The sequence below is a fragment of the Myotis myotis genome, unplaced genomic scaffold (genome assembly GCF_014108235.1).
Source record: "Myotis myotis isolate mMyoMyo1 unplaced genomic scaffold, mMyoMyo1.p scaffold_m19_p_3, whole genome shotgun sequence".
Classification (NCBI taxonomy): domain Eukaryota; kingdom Metazoa; phylum Chordata; class Mammalia; order Chiroptera; family Vespertilionidae; genus Myotis; species Myotis myotis.
This window is the reverse complement of record NW_023416335.1, coordinates 81,628,032-81,634,661: the sequence shown is the minus strand read 5'-3', so window position 1 is coordinate 81,634,661 and position 6,630 is coordinate 81,628,032.

Genomic DNA, 6,630 nt, shown 5'->3' with positions numbered 1-6,630 from the left:
CTCAAGGTACCATCTGTTACATGTTCAGTCTTTTTGTATCAGCAATAGAGGTAATTAAGCAAATGAGCAGCTAAAATGGAAGTTCCCAGAAAGGAGAAAAAGTTAGCAATGAAATGACAATAGGGTGTTTTTGTTGGAGCAGAGGCTGAACACCTGGAGCTCCCTCTATGGCTGAGACAGAGTGAATGTGTGATGGGCTGGAGGGTGGGAACCAAGAGTCCATGGCTCCCTAGTGGCTCCTGGTTTCAGAGCTGCTGATGGTAAAGGGGAACTGCATCTGATTTCCTTATTAAGGAGAAAGAAGATGCACAGATAATCTTGGACACACTCTGAAAGGAAAAGAGGTCAATTTAGTGTATCAGTGGCATGACAGTGATGTCGCCATTCACAAATCCCAAGGTCAGTGCTCATTTGAATGAAGAAGGCTCCAGTCTGCATTGTCAACTGGGGAGGCCGCATGGGCCTGTGAGGACCCGAGACACAGAGCGTCTAGCAAAGCCCTACTAGGAGAAAGGCAGAATTACTGTCCCTCCTAGAGCTGCGTTAGCTGCAGAGGATGCTGACCCGACAGGAGACCAGGCAGCCTCCGTGTCCCTCATGCAGGGAGCCATGTTGCACAGGCCCAGATGGCTGGACAGCTGAGAGGAAGGAAACCCATTTCTAGAGACAATGGGGTTCCTTTTTCAAGATTTTGATCGTTTTATGCTTTTTGCCATATTGTTTTCCTTGTATCCCAATTTTTTTGGCTTTCTTAACTTTAACAGCTTTTTTTCTCTTATTCATTCCTCTTTCCGCAGCCCCACCAAGAGGCCTGTAGGGAATTCAACCTCTCCTCCCCGCTCCTGCCCCCCCCCAGACTCTAATTAGACACCCATCTTCTCTCTGGTCATGAGGATCATAAAGAGCTTTTCCTTGGAGCACTGCCGCTACTCCTCCCACTCTGGCCTCGGAATGAATTTCCAGCACCTGGGACCCTGCCTTATTTTTCCTACAGGGCTTCTGCTAATAACTGGCTTTCTGTTGTTTTCTGCCCCAGCCTGTGTCTGTGCTGTGCTTCCCTTCCCAGACCCTGTCTTCTCAGGGAATGAAGCCAGATCACCTCCAGACAGCGACTTCCCAACCTTGACCACCGCTGTGCTTGGATTTCTGCCTATTTCCATCCACCAGACCCTCCTCTCGAAGTTCCATCTGCAGGCTCAGATCTTGGCCTGTTGCACACCTGTTGTTGACTGCCTGCCCAGAGCGTTCTTCACACACTCAGTCTGTCCAGTCCCCTCTCCCCCAGCTGAGTCCTCTGGGCTTCGGCACTGCTGGAAGCTTTTCCTTGCCTCAGCCACGGATGTGACTGGGGCTTATATTTAGAAACAGGTAAATGGTGCCAGCTGAGTGTAATACATTGCAAGTAATGTTCTTGTAATACAGACATATTCAAAGGAACTAGAGCCCTGGCTGAGGCAGGATAGCATCAAAACTGCCCCAAATTCATGGGCTCTTAATAGTTTCAATTCGTTTCAGTTTCCTGAACAGAGGCACCATAATAAGCTCAACAATGTTTTCACACTGATCCAGCTAATAGATGTCAAGCCATTTGCTCTTGGTGCCTTATTGGTTAAGGTAGGCAAGGTAAGCAGCTGAGAATCTATTAAAATGTAATTTAGTCAGCTAAGGAAGAATGCCTCTTAGTGAGAGGTGTTTACTTTAAGGAAGGGACATGCTGCCTATAAACAATCAGATCAGAAGTTTTAAACAGCCCAATCCACTGCCTGAGGACCAGACAACCTCTTTATGATGGTTTTTTGTGTGTATGTTTTGTCTACAACAAACTCATGGTCCAGATGGAGGCTGTGTGGACCACTCCTTCTTCCCAGAATGCAACCACGTAGTCCAAGGAAGTGTGAGGAAATGGTCTGGGGTCACTGCACGTGAATATTTGCTGCAGAACAAGCACTAGGATCACAGCATAAGGAAGGCCCTAGTGCCACTCTGTCAATCACCACATGTTAGGCCAACAGTCTATGGACAAGTCTGGAACCTCCAAGAAGCAGATGCCCAGATGAGATAGAATGTGAAAGAAATTTATTATGGAAAACATCTGTGAAGGAAAACGAGGTGGGATCCAGGATAGGCTGGGAGAGTCATCAGACCACAGTTTCATGACTGATTCAAATGAGAGGGTGGACGGAAGTGGGGTCTGGTGGAAGCATCTTGGACAGCAGTGCAGTTGTAAGGAAAGCTCAGGGCTAAAAGTGTTCATCAGAGAGATGCTACACTTCAGAGGAATGGGCCTGCCTTACTATTCATGTGGCACTCAGAGGGGAGAGAGGGGCAGCTCATGGCAAGGTGGCCTCAGCGCAGATGCAGCAAAGGACTTCAGAACACAGCAGGTGGCCCAGTCCACACATCCATCATATAAAGTGACTAACCCTGGCTCTCACAAAGAGTTTCAGGAGGTTTACAGCAACATTAACAGCAACAGATAACAACAACAAAACTCAGGCAAAGAAATAATACATCATTAATAAAGGGAAGATATGGTAATAAGAATAGTTACCCTTTAATCAGCACTTGCCAAGCACTAAAGACTCTATGCCTTAACTGCCAATCATTACAACAACCTTGAAAAGTCATCTTACCAATGAGGGCACGTGTTTAAAGGGATTAAGCGATTTGTCTAAGGCCAGCAAGATTTGATTCATACCTTTGAGTTCCAAAGCCATGCTCTTTCTACTCTGTCACACTGAATAGGGAAGAGAAAAGACAAAAACTATGTCAGAATTCAGGTTGAGAAGGTTGCTATAATGAGCACCAAACTTAATGCTGAGCATCCTGTCAGCCAAGGAAAGGGGAAAGAGGCTGCATTATAATAACGTTCACTGGCTTTTAGAGGAAGCACATGAGAAGGTAGCATAAGAAGGTAAATATTCAACTACCTTGAGTTCTGAAAGAAATCGGTGAATTAAATCTGAAAACAAAGACTATTAAAATACCCTTTTAAAAAAGGAGTGGCAATGCCTAAAATATGTGTTTGCAATAACTTTAACTTATTAGTAGTATGTAGCACACAGAGCTCAGCACATAGCAGTGACCTGCCCTCAAAATGGTCAGGCAGAAGAAACTTGGACTTCATTTCTTTCCATGTGTGTGCAGTAAAGGCTTAACTCAGCAGCCAGGGGGCAGGGATGGAGGGAGGGCAAACTTTGCACATTCCAAAGAAAAGACTTGACTGGCTCCTGGGAGATCATCTCTGAACATCTAAAATGTCCTGCCTAATAGCAGTCTGTATACTTACGGACTTAGGCCACAGCAGGTAGTTTATGCTAACCATGGCATTTGTGGTGAAGGTCTATTTTGCATTCCTGAAGTCCTGAGGAAGGCAGCAGACTGAGTAGCCAAGGTCAGTCTTGTAGGTGATCAATGCCTATGTGATTAACCCCAATAAAATCTCTGGATACTAAGGCTGGGGTGAGCTTTCCTGGTTGGTAATACTTCACACATGTTGTCACAAATCAGTCCCTAAGGAAATAGTGCTGTCTACGTGACTCCACTGGGTGAAGACAGTTGGCAGCTCTGTGCCTGGTGTCCTCCAGAATCCACCCTATGTGCCTTTGCCTTTGCTGACTTTCATCTGTATCTTTTTACTGTAATAAATCATAAGCCTGAGCATAGCAGCTTTTTTGGGTCCTGTGAGGCTTTCCAGTAAATCATCAAACCAAAGAATAGTCTTGGGGACCCTTGACACAATGTCTTTACTTTTCTCCTTCCCTCCATCTTCCTTTAATCAACATCAACTGGCATCGTTCCCCTTTCTAATTTTCCTTCCTTCCCCATTCCCCTCACCCAACTGCACTAGCTGGGAGAGACAGACAGTAACCTCTCATGGTTGGGCGTTTTCCCCTATCTCAACCCTTACTAAAATGATAAAGTGGGGTGTTCTGTATTTCTAATTCTTTCTGTTCTTAGCTCTCCATCACTTAATAAACAACATCGAATCCTCAAAAAAGCCAAAGGCTAGTATGATTCTTTCCACTGCTCAAATGAGAAAACTGAGACTCGGGTGTGGCAGCTTATCTGTGCCTTACTGAGCTGATGTGGGGGTCATGCTTATGGGTGACAGAACTAGCCTTATTGGTTATTGCTTTGGGTTCCAACTCCTTGGCTCTTGCTAAGATCACCTGATTTAATCATGGCTATACTGAGAAAAATTACTTTGAAAACAAGCCGACTCCAGTGCTTTCTGCTTCTCTCCACTCCCCAGGGGATACCTTATCTCCACCAATTTCATTAGCATTGAATTATAAGGATAAAAATATCCTGCCCCTGTCACTGACAAGTTACCTTCTGCACTGAACTTCCCGAGTCATCTTTTCTCCAGTAATTTTGTCAGTGACATGTTTGTTTTTGTCAGCGCGGCAATGCCAGCACAACTGATTCAGGGTGACCTGGGCTCTGTTCCGCTCTGAGCATCAATAAAATTGCCAGGTCTGCTTTGATTTCAGAATTTGTATTGTAGGTAATGATGATATATGAGCTCATGGAATGGATTTGATTCTCAGCAATGAGAATGGTTCTGGCAGCTAACGAGGGGAAAAATTTTTATCTGTAGCATAGATAGGCTTCCTCTGAAATAGGCTCCATCAATGGGACACTTGGATGAGTGCAAGATGCCATGTCTACCATGATTGTTGGCACATATTGACTGAGGTGTGAAAGCCACAGTGAAGCCAAAGAAGTTGGGAAGGGAGGGTTGGATAGTGGGGTGGGGAGAAAGCCAACTAGGGGAACCAAATTTCAAGTCAGCTGAATTCCATTCACACTCTATTATTCCCAGCAGCTAGTGTCATGCTGAGGATACAATCAGGTTCAAGCAAATGATTCCCACCCTGCACCGTGGTAATCTGAAAAGACAATTACAGCCCAGGAAGGCAGCTTCTGCAAAGCAATCAGGATCTGACAGGGGCTGACTGACAAAGCCCCCAGTTGAGACTGTCAGGCACTAGTGGTAATTAAAAATGTCAGGCAGCACTGGGGTGGCGTTCCTTGCGGGAGTTCTCTCCCTGCCCTGGCTCCAATTGAGCAGAACAGATTCTCCTGCTGGTTTTGAACTGTCCTAAATAAGAAGGTTTTATTGTGGTAAAATATACATAACATAAAAGTTACCATTTTACCCATTTTTAAGTGTGAAATTTAGCAGCATTAAGAATATTCACATCGTTGTATAACCATTACTTCTATCCATCTTTACAAGTTTTTCATCACCCCAAATAAACTCTGTATCCATTCTAGGTTAACTCTCCATTCTGCTCTCCCTCAGCCTATAGTAATCGCTATTCTTTCTGTCTCTAAGAATATGCTTATTCTAGATGCTTCACGTAGATGGGATTATACAATACCTGTCTTTTTGTGTCTGACATTTCAATTAGCATTATGTTTTCAAGGTTCGTCCATATTGTAGCATATATCAGAATTTTATCCTTTTTAAAGTGATATTTCACTGTATAAATATACCTCATTTTATTTATTCAAACTCTACATTGGGTTGTGGTGCTTTGTCTATTGTAAGTAATGCTGCAATGAACATGAGTATGCAAATATTTATGTTCAATTCCCTGCTTTCAATTCTTTTGCGAATATTCCCAGAAGTACAATTGTGGGATCATATGATAATTCTATGTTTAAGTTTTTGAGTAACTACCATATAAATAAGAATTTTAAAGTGTAGAAAACCTCAGAGGTGTTTCAGAGAAGCCCGTTTGTGGCAGGTTTAGCAACGTTCATGCACTCATGGAGAAAGCTACTGTAGAAGAAGCCGCGCTGCTCACACAGGAATCCTGCATCTGTAATACAATCCTCACTTGTCAAACATTTACACAGCCCATTCACGTGCCACACAGTGTGGGTGCTGGGGACACAATAGTGAGCAAGTCAACATGTGGGGGAGGGCAGCCAGGCTGAAGGACACCAAGGCTGAGCAGAGAGAGGAAGCTGGGGAACGCCAGTTAACGGCTGCTCACAGAGCACCTAAAAGAGGGCAGTGCTGGATATTTTTAGCACATCCTGATGTAACCCTCACATGGGCAGCACTGTTATCTCATTTTATAGACCATACACCTGTGAAGCTTAAGAGCCTAAACACCCCAGTCCCTAACAGATGATATCTTGGTCTGTTCATTGGTGTCAAGAGAGTCCGACTGGCAGCCAGGGAGGCGGAGGCATCGTGCCATCACTCAAGGTGTTAAAAGCAGGTTCTTCCAACTTCTTTTCAAATCATGGTTCAACAATTTACTAGGCCTGTTCATTTATCAGAGGAAGTGTGAAAGCATACCATGGGCTTAAATGTTCAGCCACAATTCATCTCTAGCAATGGGTAAACTTGGAAATGTTTAAGAAGAAAAAAATAAAATTACTAGTTCTTTCTTTATTAAATCACGAATTTTTCAAAGATAGCTACATCAAATACTTAATTTTATGCACCACATACAGTAGGGCTCAATAAACCAACTTGGAAGTATTTATTGAGCAATTATTATATGTTCTAACACTGAAGTGTGAGCACCATCCTTTTGATTTTAAGGAGCAGGTAGTTTGGCCCATAGAGAAATAAGAACAAACTTATTTCTTAAGCTTATTAAG